The following is a 17,623-nucleotide window of genomic DNA, read 5'->3' as shown; positions in this document are numbered from 1 at the left end:
CTCACAAATGTTCGATGTGTGCGCCTTTCGTAAAGTTGCACACACATTAAACATACATTTTGGAATATTTCACCGTCAATTTTTGTAATGCTACACATAAGAGATCTTTCAGTTCTAGCAATGTGTTTGGCAATGGTGGTGTACAAACACTATCTCTGAAAAGGGTAAATCATCAACACCTGCACGACCAATCCAGCGTTGCGGAACGTCAGTGGCGCGGCGATGGGTGGGGGAGGGGTTTAGGGTAACCCCCCTCCCCCCGATGTGTTGGTTTTAGCATTGTTGCCAATCGTAATACAATAGTTAATACGCGTGGAATGACTGTATGAACCAAAAAAAACCTCCAGGAGGAATTTCTGGCTGCTCTAGTCAGGGGCGCGCCGTCCCTTTGTGCAAGGTCGTTCGCAGCACGACGGCGCCAGAGTTAAAAAAGCGCCGAGCTTTACCAATCAAAAATGCTCCCAATAGAGGGGGGAGGGATTTCCAACCAAAAAAACAAATTGAGCTTTTCATTAAATTTATAAAAGTAGCGGTAAAATTATACTGCTCATTAAAACAAGAAATCCTCCTTGCTGCCTATCAATAAGGAAAAATTATTGCCTCGTTGTGTCTAAATATGCTATTCAAAAGCGCAATCTTTTACACTGAAAACAATTGATGCTAATTAATGCATACATTAGAATTTTTCTTCATATGTGGAACCATGAATATTATTTCGGTATATCTATAATTTCACAAGGTTGAGCATACGAAGCAGCGCAAGAAATTTTCTATTTCTTATTTTGGTTATTGCGATGAATACGTTATATTATAACTCGTGCAATATGTCTTTTTTGTGATTTTTAGCAATTGTTCGTGGTAATTCCACTGCATCATGTTATCATACATTAAAATGTGCGTTAAGAGCATTTGCATATTATTTACTTGTGTGTAAAATACATATATTGAGACAATAACTTAAATTAACCTTTTAGATCCGAAAAGTAATGACTCTTGACCCTAATTACTCAATTTTTCCAACCCTTTTTCTTCAACTATTTGTGTATTAAAGTAAAGAAAGAGTTTTAGACAATGTGCTTGTTTTAGATATTTAATTCAATGCCTTTTTAACGATTTAGTATTTTAAAACTATTCGTTTTACCGGCGAATTTTACCAGGATGCTTAGTGCAATGTTTTTCAAAAATATTTACTATTGAAGGGGGAAAAACGCGTCTTCGGAACACAAGGTGATTTTAATAAGGAAAAGAAATAATGATGTTGGGGTAAAACTTTCATTTATTTTTAAAAAAATCTAGTTAAAAATTCTCAATAGTTTCAACTAATTGGTCAGCTACTTCCCCTCCGTCCTACTTCTTTTCTTTTTTCCTTATTATTTTTCTTTTTCCGAGTTCGCCTAAAAAAAAGAAAGCTTTCAAATTGCTACTCCTGCGAATCCCCCCCCCCACACACACACACAAAAGCATTACGGAGAATCTCAAATTTCGTTTCCAGATCTTCAATTTCGCAAAATTTCGCGGAAGCACTTGAATACGAAACAACATCGCTTAAAATCGCGTTAGAAAATCATTTAAAAATGCGTTTTTAGAGCTTCAATTTCGAAAGATTGCCGGACCTAATTTTACCAAATATGGTCAATCACGTTTTTAAGACTTCAGTTTCAGAAAATATTCGGGCAAGGGCTTCCGAACCTCCTTCCTTAAATATCATCAAAAATTAGGTTTTTCAAGCATGACTTTCGAAAATTTAAGTTAGAATAGCCTCTGAACCACTTCTCCTAATATCATAAAATACTGCTTAGGTTTCTAGGACTTTAGGTTTCCTAGAGCTTCAGAATTCCCTTCTCGTAAAAATCTTCAAAGTTGTCTACAATTGCATTTTTTAAAGTTCAATTTCGAAAAATTTCAAGGGAGAAAAAGAATTGATTTCTATCTATTTTTCAAAAAAAAAAAAAAAACGATCGGGTAGAATCCCAGAGTTTAAACCCTTATTCTGACGTCAATAAACATGGCCTATAATCACGTTTTAAGGCTTCAACTTCTATAAATTTCCTCGGAGCCCCTTTTACCTTTTTTCCCCATAACACCACCAAAGATCGTCTAAAACTGCGTTTTTCAAACTACAAGTTTCAAAAATTTTTCCGGGGAGAACCCCCGGACCCCTCTTATTAAAAAGATTTTTTTTTTCAATTTATGTTCCCTTAAAACTATTTCGTAGTTGCGCCATTGCTCCTGTTGTCATGTTTTTGAAAGGCATAAAAGTCTTATTAATTGTTCATCACTTAGAGTAGATAGATATTCAAAGTGGTTTTAACTTAGATATTAAAATATTTCCTTCGTTCAAAGCGCATTATTAGCATATCAGAGGAGCTGCTGAACACGGAATAAGTTCGAGATGCAAAGTAAAAACGTTCACCATATTGTGAAATTAAATATTCACACAATTTTTGTATGTTCTAGTGCGGAACGCGTACGTTTAAGTAGTTACGTATGCTCAAAAAACTTGGACAGTTTATTTTTATGCATCATTTCATTTGTAGTGGTAAGTGTAATAATTTATGAAATATAAATAATAAAACCTTAATATTCCTTTATGCTAACCCAGTGTTATTCTTATAACGCACTTACTATTAAATATTTGAAGCATATTGATGGAAAATATAGTAATTGTAATAGTAAATTCCAAATAATCTAAATTTACATCAACAAGCAGAGTCTGACTACATACATATAAATCTACTAATAGATAAATAAGATAAATAGGTAGTAGGTTTAAATAAGATTTGTGAAGGACAAAAACCCAGTAATAGATACTCTCCGTATCATTCTCTGAGAGCAACTTGCGTAGGAAAACGCAGCTGAGAAAGACATCCATTGAGAGCTTTCAAATGGCTCATCAATTACGATTTGAATGAAGGGAAAGTGAATATTGCAGTAAGAAGAAACGGACCGTAATTGAAAGAGGAATAGCAAAAGCCTGGCTGGTAGTATTGAATGTGACAGGCCCATAGGCCAAACTGAAAAAAATACTTAAGTTTCCGATCGAGGAATAAATTCATTTACTATTTTAAATAAATATATGACAAACTAAGTATAAAACAGAAGGTGTACAGTTTATTTGTGGTATAGTGTTGAAATAATGTCGGTGATATTGAAACTACGATAAGATTACTGAGAAAACATACATGCATTAAGGTAAACACATCAGTTGGAGTCAGTGCTTAGTAGTGCTTCAGTATTGGGCACTTTAAGGTTTATATTTGAAAAAATAGGATTCCAGGTTTCCCAGCACGTTTGATGCACTTATAAATCCATTGGGAGATCTGGAATCTCTTTTTTTTTCCAAATATAAACTTTGATGTGGCCACTACTGAAACACTGGTCACTACTGGTGTGTTAACCGTACTAATTGTATTACGGAATATGTCCCTGAAAGTTTTGCACAGTTTTGCATAGCAATTTTGAGTTGCATCGGTTTGTAAATCCTAAATTTTCTGCATATGGATGAAAGAAGTGGACTTTGAACAATTAATTTATGTCATCATTCATTTGCAAGAAAATCTTTACGAATAAAATGACATCGAAGCGTGAAGAAGTAAGATTCAAAACGTTTCACGGTTGATTCGATAGCAACAAAAGAATCTTACAACGTGATTAAAAAAAAAGGTGATTCTTCCACAATTGTTGAACCTATAAATTTTGGTACTAAGAGTAAGAATTACCTTCAAGAGTCTAATAAAAAGTAAAAAAAATCATTTCTATTGAAAAATTCGGTAGCACTCTCTCTGTCCAGCTGGGACTTTGTCAATGTGGGCATATAAGCTCACCTTTCATCCGAGAGGACACAAGAAAGCCCACTGTGTATGTCAATGAGTGCCTGCATTGTAATTGTGTACATCTCTTGTCATTTCTACAAACGCATAAATATTCTGTACGCTTCTGGCCTAATTTAGTGACAACACATTGCTAATTTGGCAAAAAAATTTTTTTTTAATCCTCCTAATACAGAAAACTCCCGATTATTCACGGAATAGGGTGGCACGCTAACCGAGCATGAGTGAAAACCGCAGATAATCTAAATAATAGGTATAAAACGATAGTACTCTAGGAAATAGCTGAAAAATATGGATAACACTCACACATACATTTAAATTAAAGCTAAAAGCATTTATATAATTCATCTAATAACATTAAATATAAAAATATACACATGTAAAAGCTAAAAACGAACAATAACACAATCATAAGTTTAAAAAACATTTAATGACCGTTATTTATTTGTTTTTTAATTATTATGAAAAGACTCGCGGATAATCCGACGATAGATAATCAGGAGTTAACTGTATCGGGAGTTTACTGTACTGATCTAAGTACTCCTCGTGAATGTTGTGCGAGTCAGGTTCTTGCTAAACAGATACTTCGTTAAGATGGAAAATGTGCTGAAAGTTTCACAACTTTCAAGAAATTATGATTGCAAAGGAGTGAAAATATTTAAATTAACTGCAAAAGTTGGTATGCACTATCAAACAAATAGTGAGACTTCTTTCTGAAAAATATTTGAGGTATCCGAACACGTTTGGAGCCCTGTTTTAGAAAACTTATGTTTAGAAACATTGTAATTACATTCTCTGGTGTAGTTTTAGACAAAATGAATAATTAACTAGCATTTTTTGAAACTTTTTTAAGTTTTTCTGATAAAAATTGTAAATATTACGAATTTTCGTGGAAATTTCTAGAAATTCAAAGAATTTAAAAAGATTTTTTTTAATTATAAGAATAAAAGTATCACCGAAATATCTGATTGACTCTTATCTAGGGCAGATACCAAAAATTAATTAGTTATTAAAAAAATGTTGGAAATAAAAAAAATTTCAAAGCTCACCAAAGCTTTTTTTTTTTTTTTTTTTTTGAAGAATTTTACGCAAATTTTCTAATTTATAATTTAAAAACAGTTTATAACTAATAAAATAGTGCCGTTATGATTTACATTTTGTATGTTACATTCCTTAGCTACAGAATATAGACGAAATCTGAAAAGTTTCATAATAATCGGATAAGAATTTTTTAGTTATCATTTTTAAAGGGAGAAAATTCGACAAAAAACTTATTTCGAGAAAAATGCATTTGAAGCTTCTAATGTTTTAACACTATATTATACACGTACGCATAGCAAAATCTTTGCTTCTAATGAACGTAGAGACAAAAAATTGACGAGCTTTGTAAACCTAAGGAATTAATTGATGCAATAAATTCATGAATTTGTAAAATTATGTCCTCTCTCCCACCTACAATTGAACACAATGTCAGAGTTTCTCTTGTAGAAAGAGAGAAACCTGTTACGTAGGTCTTAACAAACAGCTGGAAAAATTTCGCCAGTCTCAACATTACATTTATGAATATGCTTAATAAGTGTTAATACTACGCGTTGAGAATAAGACAATTTTAGCAAATTTCAATTCGCCAAACACAGAACTGTTTAAGATGAGTTAATAAGATTAATAAACGAAGAAATATCTTTTCTAGCAAGTAATTTTTGTTTACAAAGCGTAAAAAAAACATATTTGTTTTCTTTTCTTTTGCCCGTCTCCGACTCTTGAAATTTAAACGTTCGACTACGGGCTCTGACTCCGCAGCCCTGGTTTTTACTATGAAATAATGATTGTTGATATGATTTGGTTTTATTTTCATTCTAAAGTTTAACTTATTTATTATATTTTGCCAACAGGGGGGAAATAAATGTAAATTTGGAGCCCTTTGTGTTTTAACATTAAGAACTGTGCAAGACCTTTGTGCTTTAATAATAAGAACTGTGCAGTGCTGGCAATTTTTTCTGGTGAAAATTATTTATTTAAGTGGACATTTTACTATATTTTATTTATTTTCTAATTTATTTATATTTTAAATTATTTTTTGGAAACAAAGGAAAAATAAACTCCGAGGTGCTTTACTTTTACCAGGAAAAAAGAGCTTAACAAATTATTTTTTAAATGTATTTATTTAGATGAGCTCTTCATTTTTAATACTTTTTTTTTCTTTTTAAAAGATTCTTCAAAATTTGCAATCTTAGCTAATTTAGAGAATATTGATTAAATACTTGAAAGTCGATGTTGTCAGACAGGGAAAGCAGGTTCTGTTTATTCTGGAATGAACTTCTTGTTATTTCATTCACTTTGGAAGCGTTATTTGAGTCCTTTTTCTGCATTTATTGAAGTAGAAACTGTGCTACAGGAGTAAAATTAAAATAATTTATGCGTATTTTTATTTTCCCTCCAAAAGTTATTTTTCGTTGGCGGGTTCCAATTTCAATATTAATAAAGAAATTTTGTTTAAATTTATCAGAAACGAACTCAAAAATTTTAATCTTTCGTGTTCAAAATGATAAACGTCAAACATCCATCTTCGCTCAAACTAGACATATTTCACTTTAGAACGGTATGCATTAGCCTTCAAACCAGTGTTTTAAGAAAATGTACCATTTCTGATTTCGTGCCTTAAAAGCTTTCATTCAGTTTAGTGTCCTTGAAAATGAGTTAGGGTGTGAATACATTAGTATGTTGAAATGTTTCTTTGCGTGTTTGAAACATAATCTGACTTATACGCATATGAGTAAGTCTTCAGCATATCCGTCTACGATACTAAGTAAGCCATAAATCAAAGAACTCCAAAGATTAAATTATATATTTAGCTAGCACACATGATGTATTGTCAAAGTTCTAAACGTTTGAACATAATAAACTAAATTTCAAGTTTGTGAGGTGTCATGTAAAAGACGAATTCATGCGAAATTTTATAACTTGAAAATGAAAAATTATCGGTAACCACCGAAGACATTGGCGATTAAATGAAAATAAATTTAGCGGTTAAAATCTCCCACTCGCCACCCGGTTGCCACCTTAAAAAGTAAATTATTGAGTTTGGAATGTACGAAGGAATTCAGTAATTGGTACCATTTTCTCTACTAAAATCAAAATGTAGCCTGCATGAACTATTTTATTAAAGATGTATTAATTACAGTAATTAATGTACTTAGAACTTAATTTCAACAATGAAAAAGAATATATATTGTTTTGTACATTTAGTACAGTTGTTTAGTACATAGTAGTTTACAAAGGTAGCCATATTTCAAATGATCTATTTCAAAAAAGTGTGTGTTGTCAAGACACACGATAGAAGTAAACTAGTATGTTGTGGCCATCACGAAACTTTCTTCTATATTTTTCCTTTTTCTGATCCCTCCCCATGCTTGACGAGGAAGGGGCATCCCACGGTATTTTTGACATTATGTAGAGTCCGTAACGTGACCTTTTTTTGCCATAACTTCTTAATTTACAGTTTGATTTGCAAATTATTTTAATTTGAGTTGGTGTGTTGGAAGGAAAAGATCAAAATAAAATAATATGCTAATCAAACAGTAAATTAAAAAGTTATGGCAAAAAAGGTCACGTTACGGACTCTACATAAATGTCAGAAATACCTTGGAATGCCCCGGAAGCAATATTCCTAACAAAAACAAAATTACACATGCAAAAACTTGACGACCATCCCAATGTCTGAATTATTGTAAAAACAAAACAAAGAGCGAAAATTGAAAGTTACTTTAAAAACCTTACTTGAATTAATTACAAATATTTTATTTATTAACAAACATAAGATGGCAACAGTTAAAAATTTTAAATCATTGAGATAATATTTCCGATCATTTCCATACAATTAAAATCACGAGAAATACGCAGACGACAATCTATTACGATTTATCTTTCTTATTGTTGCATTAATAAAACTATTTTTATTCGCAAAAAAAAAAAAAAAAAAAATCAGCACCTCTTGGAGCGATTGGAGTCAAAATTGAACCAAAGCCTGTTTACGTATGTATTCACATATATTCCAAATTTCAACCAGAATGCAGCATTACTTCTTGAGATAGGGCACTCACAATGGAAAAAAAAGAACGGGCGATTGCGCTACCCCCTTTTTAGCTGTTGACACCAAAATAAAATCAGCTCTTATACCCACTAAGGGCTACTTGACAAAAAATTTTTGTTTGATTCCGTTTGTTATTTCTTGAGATACAGCAGTCACAATTGACGACAAAAAACGTTCTATAACTCAACCCCCGTTTGAGCTATTGACACCAAAATTGAATCAGCACCTGTTCCTGTTAATACCAACATATGGACCAAATTTTGTTTGATTCCGCCAGTAACTTCCTGAGGAATAGCAAGCACGCGTAACTCAAAAAACGTCCCATTGCTCCACCCCCCTTGGAGGAATTCGCGCCAAAAACCAATGGGCACAAGTTCACATAGGGGCACATATGTGTGCCAAATTTCGTTCAATTTCATGCGGTAGTTTTTGCTGTAGAGCGGCCACAAAAAACTGGTCACACACAGACGTGACACACATACACACACACACACACACACACACACACACATACACACACACAGACAGACAGACATTTTCCAAAAATAGTCGAAATGGACTCAGCACACCTCAAAACGTTCGAATCCGTCAAAATTCGAAATTCGAAAATTTGCACGAATCCAATACTTTCTTCTATATATTAGATATAGAAGAAAGTAAAAAGTAAAACTTTCTTATTATCTTTTTTTTTTCTTTTTTTTTTTTTTTACATTCTGAAGTTACTTCACTCGCACGTTTTCTCTCCCTTCACGTTCTTGTTCTTTCTGCACTTGATTTCAGTATATTCACAGCAAAATTGTATATTTTAATGAAGAAAATAGATTATAAACACCGAAAAACTAAAAAACACTCGAAATTCGCTTATCAATTTCTCCCTCCCTGTTTTTCAGTTTCGACCATACCTTTTGATGTTTTAAAGATGGGAGGAAATTTGAAATGTCAGCCGAAACTGGGGATTAACCGTAGTTTTCAAGTTAATTTTGTTGATAAAAGTTAACAAACGAATTTCAAGGCTGAACTTAAGTAATGTGGATTACGCTTTTCAACGAATAACTTGACTTAAATCAAAGACATTTTCCAAAGCCTGCATTATTTGGAAAGTTTAAAATAAACAAAATCCACAAATATATGCTTGTTTAGGTTTAACACTTGAATTAATTTGTGAAGTTTACTAACAAAACTAATTTTATAATTACTACTAGCAGTACCCGCACGGCTTTGCCCGTAGTAGAAAATTAAAATGTCTTTTGGTTCGCTTGTATATTTACAAATAATGTATGGTAAATTTCTAGCCAATTTGTTTGCCCATGTTACGGTTCCACGTTATGATAACTTAGTAATTTACTCGTCCATCCTATGATAATTTTGCTCTAGAAAATGTTCTTAAAATTGGAATAGAAAAAGAACAAAATCGAATTTTCGAAAAATCGCTTCGAGATGCACACTCTCATGTTCAAACTAACTTTGCACCCAATTTCAGGAAAATCGGCCGAACGGTCTAGGCGCTATGCACGTCACAGAGATCCAGACATCCAGACAGAGAGACATCCAGATATCCAGGCAGAGAGACTTTCAGCTTTATTATTATTAAATATAAAGATTGTTTTTCATTGTTTTTAACAAAATTTAAAACTTACTACAGCACTTCCGTCGCACAAAGAGGTTGAGGATCAGTATTTCAAACCCATCACATAAAAGTTTCACTTCAAAAAATCTTTTTTTTCGACCAAAAAAATGTGTTACACTTCTTGCCCTCTCCCATTCCTTGTTACAAACTGTCACAGTTTCATGAGCCTCCCTTCCCCTCAAAACTTGACATCATTTGTGAGCGACCCCCTATTGGCCTCTGGACACTAAAGAACTTTCCCAGTTTTGCCCTTTAGATTATTTTACTGCAACGAATTTACGAACTTTTTTTCCGGAAAAAAAAATTTACAGAATTATCTTTTTACTTCTAAATACTTCATTTAAATAAATGCTCTAAATTTTAAAATGAAACTCTACTAAAAATACAAAACATCTGCACGATACGAATTGCCTCGTTGAACTTGCGAACAGATCTATTTACTAACGAAGGGAGTTAATTTGATTAGTTTCCGCTGAAATTGAGTCATTTGAGTTAACTAATTTGATTGGTCTCAGTTGAAGCAGATTCTTTGAAAGTTACTTCAGTTAATTGCTTTAGTTTTAATCATTGTTTTGCCTATCATAAGCAATCATTTTAACTGGTTAAAACAGATGTCAACAGATAGTGGAAGTCATTAAATCTTCAGTCTGTTGCTCCAAGTTTATATAAGCGTTACTAACATTAGTTTTTTTTTCTTTTAAATAAAATCATACTTTAATAAAAATTACTTGTATTTTTCCATTTGTTATTTACATGGGGAATGTTTAGATAAAACCACCAGTGGTTAACATTAAAACTAGTTGTAATTGACAGTTTGAAAGGAGAGCATTGCAAATTTGAACACTATTTTATAATTTCGATTAAATAACATAAAACAAAGAACTAAATAAATTTTTAACTAAAATTATAGAATGCTATTTGAATCTGCAATACGTACATTTCAATTTTTTCCTTTGAAGTGTCAACGAAAGCCCTGAATCGTAGAATAAGGCACGACTCCTCCGCCATCTTGGGGCTAAACGATGCTCTCTTCCTACTGTTTAACCACGGATTGTATGGAAAGACAAACATCAGTTTTACAGAAATGGACGAATCTATTATTTTTTAGCGATGCCAGTTTTTGCAAAAGCAGAGTCTCATTCAAATGAGCGGAATACCGGCTTCAAATTTTTACTTTTCTCCCTCATTCAGATATATTCGTCTTATCTGGACGTTTGAAAATTCCATACAATCCCTGGTTGGACAGTATGTCTGATATGGCGAAGTCGCGTGTTTTACCTCTCAATTGTGGTTGCTTATTAGTTCCATGTTAATCCACAATCAAGGAGCATCACAATCAAGAAGCGAAACACCCTACTTCATTATAGCAGACATTGGAAGAAAGCAGCATTTAGCCCCAAGATGACGGAGGTATCGCTGCTTTGACTACAATCTAAGCCATTAGTTTCAACTACTTACTGAAGTGTCTTCCTACTTACTGTAGTGGAAGTTTTTCCTTACTTAGCAAACCAATTTATTTCATAAATTTTAGAAACAAAGTTGGAATAAATCGAAATTTAAATTTAACCAAAAATAGATTACGGATGCTGGTAACCGGTGTTTCACGACAATTCCAGGTTTTTTTTTCAGCTAAATGTATCATTTTATCCTTGTTTTAAAACATTTTGCTTTTGATTAACCGATGTATTGACATTTTATTAGTTTCATTTCATTGTGTGGTAAAAAACAAAATTTCGAATTGCTTCTGACTCTACTCTTGCTGATTCTTAGATAAAATGACTCCATGAATTCAAAAATGACCATTGTCTACTGCAATTTGTCATACCTCCTCCCTGTTTTTTTTTTTTTTTTTTTTTTTTTTTTTTTTTTTTTTTTTTGAGCAATCACGATTGCTTATTGCTTTCATTTGGACTGTTTTTGGGCGTGCTATCATTTTTCCCACCGGCGCGGCGCCACCCTCTGCCAGCACCGCCCGTCGCGTCGGCCGGCCTCACAATGCTGCTCCTCTGGCAAAAACCGTCTCCAGGTTGCGTCCATATCCTACACACACACACACACATACACACACACCTACAAACACACGCACACTCGTGATTGCGAAAAACATAAATATAACACGTTGTAAGAAAAAGTCATGTTGCATAGAGTCACACAGCAGATCTTCAGCATATTAATGCTGGATTATAAATGTACATTAATGCAATATTGTGAATATACATTAATGCTTTTATAAGTGTACTTAATTTCATATTTAATTTTAATTATAACTCCAAATGTAAGTTGTACAAGGACAAACAATACGGGAAGGTTCTTTCTGAAGTTCTGCGGTACGACTCGTATGCAACATGCATTTCCCAAGGGTATTTTAATACCATTACAGTAGAACCTCAATTAACCGAGGTTTCTGTTAACCGAGCTGATAACTAAGTCTATTTTTTAAAAAACTTTTAATTTAATATTAAATGAAGAGTTTTAAATTTGAAAATAAGAATATTTTCTAGAAGTTTGTTTCTTTAAATGCATCTTTCAACAGTTAACTCGACATTGAAATAAAATTAATAAATAATATATTTTTTTTAAACTTATTACAAGTTATATTCAATTTTAGTTTTTTAATTGTAAAACATTGCTTTTTACGTGGTCCATTTTTATCTTTTAAAAATATATTCTACTGCATTTCAATTAATACTTTTTAAAAGTCTGAGATTCTGTCAGGCTTTTATGCAAAGTTTCTATTAATCGAGATTTCCGACATCCGAGGCACTAGCGGTCCCAATTAGCTCGGATAATCGTGATTCTACTATTTTAAATTTTAACACGTGACACCTTTTTCAGACATGGGACTCATAGGAATGAATCCTATGCTCTTTTACACTGAAAAATAAGTGAATAAATTGTAGAACAAACTTTTAGGAAGAAAAAGTTCACTTTTGCTGTTTTTTCAATATTTTAGGAGGAATACTCCCATTAGTCTTCTAACAAGTTACAAATGCTCATGCTTTTGCACTTTCCACTTCTCTAGCCTCTCAGAAGAAATTTAATGGTTAATTTAATGTTTCCTTCCCCTCCAAATAATTATAATGGTCATGAAACCGCGGAAAACTGAAAGCAATGGGGTTGTTTCCTTCAGTCAAAAGTACTACTTTTAGTCACTGAAATTGATAGAAGGAGCAAAAAAAAAAATAACATGAACCCAGAAAATACTTTCATTTTCCCAACAGTTATTTTTTAATTAATTTTTTTAAATGTTCGATTTTGAAAACAAGGCGTGATCTTTATGACGTCACAAATGATGTCCTTCGGCCATTTTTCACTGCGTTTCCACCTTATGATAATCAAGAAGCGAATTAAAATTGCTCTCTACGCTTGCTATCAACCATATCGTTGCCAATACACGTGAGTAAAATGCGAATTAAATATTTTGAGCTGTGAATGGCAACACTAAATGGCATTTCATCCTTTGTGACGTCACACGACAGAAGCGTAAGCATTAAAAGCGCGCCGATTTAAATAATTTTTTTTAAAAAATAAACTTAAATAAATTATTTAGAAAACGGTCAGATCCTATGTGTTTAAACATGCTCTTTCAGAAAAAAATACTTTTAAAATTTTGGAAACGACCCCATTGTGAGATTCGAAAAAGTGCGGATGGTGTGGGAAAATGGTTGTCTTATTTTGATTCAGGGGATCATTTTACTTAAGATTCAGCATGGATGGTGTCAAAAGCATTTTCGGAGGGAGGGGGGTCCGTACAGCGTTTTCAACTCATATAATTAATTCCAGTCTACTAAATAAATTTGCGCCTCCAAAATTAGAGGGACTTCAAAGCAAATGAATGGGGAAAAAGAGTTGAATATCATCAAACAAATACCTTCTAATAACTTTTAATAATACAGGGTGTATCAAAAAGGATCATCTGATTTGGCATGTCTATATTTCGAACAGTAATAAACATATGCAATTACAAATTTTTTTGGATGAAAGGGAAACTGAAAAAGTTTGTATATGTCCTTCCATTTTCAAAGGTGTTCCATATGTCTACCTTTAGATATACGGCATATGTCTAAACGGTATTGAAACTCGTCCCACACTGCAGCGAGCCTGTCCTGAGTTACGGATTCCACTGCTGTTGTTATGCGCTTCCTTAGATCATCCATTGTTGTTGGTAGAGGAGGCACATATACAGAGTCCTTGATAAATCCCCACAAGAAAAAATCACATACAGTAAGGTCCGGTGACCTTGGAGGCCAGAAATGTAAGGATTTGTCATTTTGTCCAGTGCGGCCGATCCACCGATCACGAATCGTTTCATTTAAAAATTCGCGGACTGCCAGATGCCAGTGTGGCGGTGCCCCATCCTGTTGGTAAATGTAATCATTCGAATGTCTCCAGTTGGGGGAAAAGATAATTCTCCAGCATATCGAGGTACGTTATTCCTGTGACAGTGTTCTTAGCAAAGAAAAAAGGACCGTACACCTTTTTCCGTGAAACCGCACAAAACACATCAAATTTTGGAGAGTCTCTCTCATGTTCCACAATTTCATGTGGTTTTTCTGTACCCCATATTCTAATGTTACGGCGGTTCACCTTTCCATTTAAATGAAATGTTGCCTCGCAGCTAAACACTATTCGTGATACAAAATCTTCATCGTCCATCATTTTATCAAGAACAAAGTTACAAAACTCCACGCGTCGTTCTTTGTCACCTTCACTAAGAGCTTGCAGTAATTGAAGTCTGTATCCTTTCATGCATAATCTTCGACGTAACACACGCCAGACGGACATCGTAGGCATGTTGAGCTGTCGAGCAGCGTGGCGAACAGATTTCTGCGGGCTGCGTGTGAAACAATGGCGGACGCGCTCTACGTCTGCATCGGAGACTCTGGGACGGCCCGGCGATTTGCCTTTACACAGACAACCTGTTTCTTGAAATTGTTCATACCATCGTCTAATGCTCTGTGATGTAGGAGGATCAACACCGTACTTATTACGAAAGTCACGCTGAACGGTTATTACAGTCTCACACTGCGAAAAACGTAGAACACAAAATGCTTTTTGTGGTCCAGACGCCATTTTCACTAGAACTGAAGTGGGTGTTCACTCAAACGCGCTGCGCTACCCAGCGGGAACCATGTAAAACTTGAGAGTTTCCTCTTTCCAACAGTACGTTGTTGGCGCCTTTAGCTCGAAAAACAGAATAGTTATGATTTTTTGAAATCGGATGATTCTTTTTGGTACACCCTGTATATATATATATATATATATATATATATATATATATATATATATATATATATATATATATATATTCCTTATAAACATTCTTCTCGAAGATCGCTGGTCTCGAAGTCTTGTTTGAAAACATATCTTGACGTTTCGCAAATGCACAATCGAGCTACAAGGTACTTACATCTTTTAGCAATCAGATTTTGCATCATCTTGGAGCATTTTTGATTGCATTTTCACAGAAGCACTTGTTTTTTCAATAGACTTCTTGAAAACCACGTATTTTTAAGATACTCTTTAATAAACGCAACACTTTGTTAACGTGAATTGGTTGTGAAAAAAGTTTACTTCTACTTTCACGGCAACAATTCGAGACATTTCTTAAAACGTGGAAAATTTGGTCATAACATTTTTAATGATGTTATGTTTCAGAAACAAAAAGAAGTTAAAACATCCTTTTAATTTGGAAGTAAAGTATTGCATAAATTTTTGGGTTCACCAGACACAGGATCACACAAAGTTTCTAGTTCACAAGACACAGGATCACGCACAAATTTTCTTGTTCGCCAAACACAGGATCACTCACAAATTTTTGAGTTCACCAGACACAGGATCACTCACAAATTTTCTTGTTTGCCAGACACAGGATCACACACAAATTTTTTAGTCTTTCAACATTGCAATAGTGACTCATATTTCAGTTGCATGTCAATGAGCCCCTTTTACGCCGCTTGTTATGGCATCAAGATGGAAGCTCCACAAGCCATTTTACACATTGTATTCCAAAAGGGAAACCATTAACGCATGTGAACAACTACCAGCTCTGAAGTTTAAAAAGATTTGCTGTTGATCCGTCCACAGTAAATGCAAATGCACTTCGTAGTGACTAAAAATATAAGTCTCAACTATGAAGTGATATGCTCTGAAAATTATCTAAAAGCGTTGTAAACCAAATCAGCAGGAAAGTTTTCTCGTAACCGGTGGCCAGCAACGTTAGAGTGCTTTGTCTGTACATTGGTATAGAAATGGTTCAAAAGAGTCTGTCAGCAGTGGGATTATAGAAAGAAAGGTTTAAAATGACTTTAATTTCTAAAAATATGTTTTTAAAAATATTCTTCGAAGGATTAAAATATCTAATTTAGTTATATAATACGAATTTCATTAGTCCAGCGGAGGGCTTAAATATCATACGATACGCATTTTTTTTTTTTTTTTTTTTTTTTCGTGAAAAAGAATTTTACCCTGCAACTATTTTCGCTATACGCAATTGAAAAAATAATCATAAAAATGCAAAAAATGTAAACTAAAATGTTATTTTTTACAAATTTATCAAAACTTTAAAGGCATGGTGGGGATCTAATTATATTTTGATTTCAAAACATGTTTTTACAAACGTTTCATACTAATATACACCATTTTTTTTTATCACAGGAATTTTCAATTTTTGAAAAAAAGCAAAAATCTACACTTCCTAACATGCATTAAACCAAAAGCATTCCAATGTTATAGGACAGTATTTTAACTCCACATTTCTTATAATAATAAGTTTAAGAAAAATATCCTTAACTACAATATCAAAAAGAGAAAAATTCCAGAATTAACTTACAAAATACGTAACTTTAAATATAAAAAAAAATGTTTTGAAAAGGCCAACAAGTTCTTCAACCTTAAAATAATTTTTCAAATTAGTGGGTAAAATATTTTGATGGTTAACGCACCATTTGTTTAAATGCTAAGAAAAAATAGTTAAACCATCTAAAGTAATGAAACTTAATTGACAGCAATGACATGTATTTAGATCGTTTTATATTCTTAGTTATTTTCAGAAATATTTTTATTTCACAATAAACTAAAAAATACATAAAGGGCTTAGAAGTTTTTAACTAATATTTTACAATAATAAAATTTACTCAACCTTTTAAATAAGAAAATTTAAGATTTCACAAACAAATAAATGCTGATTCGTTGAAAAAAATTCCATTTTCAGTTATGCAACACATTGAATTGTATAGTAAAGGACTTTAGTAAACTAATAAATATAACTTATCCGTTTTTTAAATGAAATGATCAAGGAACATATTTATAATAACTCTTTTACACTATTTTACTCTTCCGACACAAAATACATTTAAAAACTTTATTCTAAATGAAAGACTTAAGAACGTTTACACAAAACAATAAAAAATAAGACTCAAAACATATAATTGAACTTAATTTGTAAATACAAAATAATTTCAATTCATTTATATTTCCGTCAAAATGATTAATATATTTACTATCAAAAATTTTCATTATAAATACATGATTTTTTATAAATATATACTTGTAATTCAAAACTTAATGTATAGCAACAAAAAAATCCACAATTTTTTCTTAATCTTCAAACCAAGAACATTTTTCTCTAGAATATTACTTGCACTGAAAGAGAATTCCGCTACAAACCATTCATCAGGTTTGACAATCAGATACAACTTTAGCAATTTTTCAGTTTCCTCTTCGCTTCCGGAGGAAAATATTATTTATCCCAGAATCCTGTTCCTATTTTTATTTTTTTAAAAGGTGTTTCTATCATTTAGGAAATGTTTTTCATATATTTATAATAAAATTTCCTTACCGTTTGTTGCATTTTCCACATTTCCTTGATCATCAACTTTCACATCTTTACTAACGTTACATCCCATGTCGGCGTCTTTTCCATTTCTCCCTCTCTTTCTGCTCCCTGGTTCTATCTTCCACGTGCGGCACTACGGCGCATGCGCCGATCGATGAGAGTTTTATAACGCGCGGCGTTGAGTTGTATGATTTTGTAGCTTATGCTGTTTGTGAAATTTTTTAATAAAATAAAAATGT

At 32.9% G+C, this 17,623-nt stretch overlaps 1 protein-coding gene across 1 annotated transcript in view; it reads right to left on the bottom strand.

Annotated features, from left to right (window-relative positions):
• The window catches only part of LOC129230393 (obscurin-like), a 148,958-nt gene extending 131,560 nt beyond the window's left edge, over window positions 1–17,398 (bottom strand). Inside the window, exon 1 of the mRNA XM_054864792.1 lies at window positions 17,388–17,398. The gene's annotated coding sequence lies outside the window, so the exon portion shown is untranslated. The remainder of the gene's footprint in view (window positions 1–17,387) is intronic.
• Between the last annotated feature and the right edge of the window lie 225 nt (window positions 17,399–17,623).

The sequence above is a fragment of the Uloborus diversus genome, chromosome 9 (genome assembly GCF_026930045.1).
Source record: "Uloborus diversus isolate 005 chromosome 9, Udiv.v.3.1, whole genome shotgun sequence".
Classification (NCBI taxonomy): domain Eukaryota; kingdom Metazoa; phylum Arthropoda; class Arachnida; order Araneae; family Uloboridae; genus Uloborus; species Uloborus diversus.
This window is presented reverse-complemented; position numbering and strand designations above follow the sequence as displayed.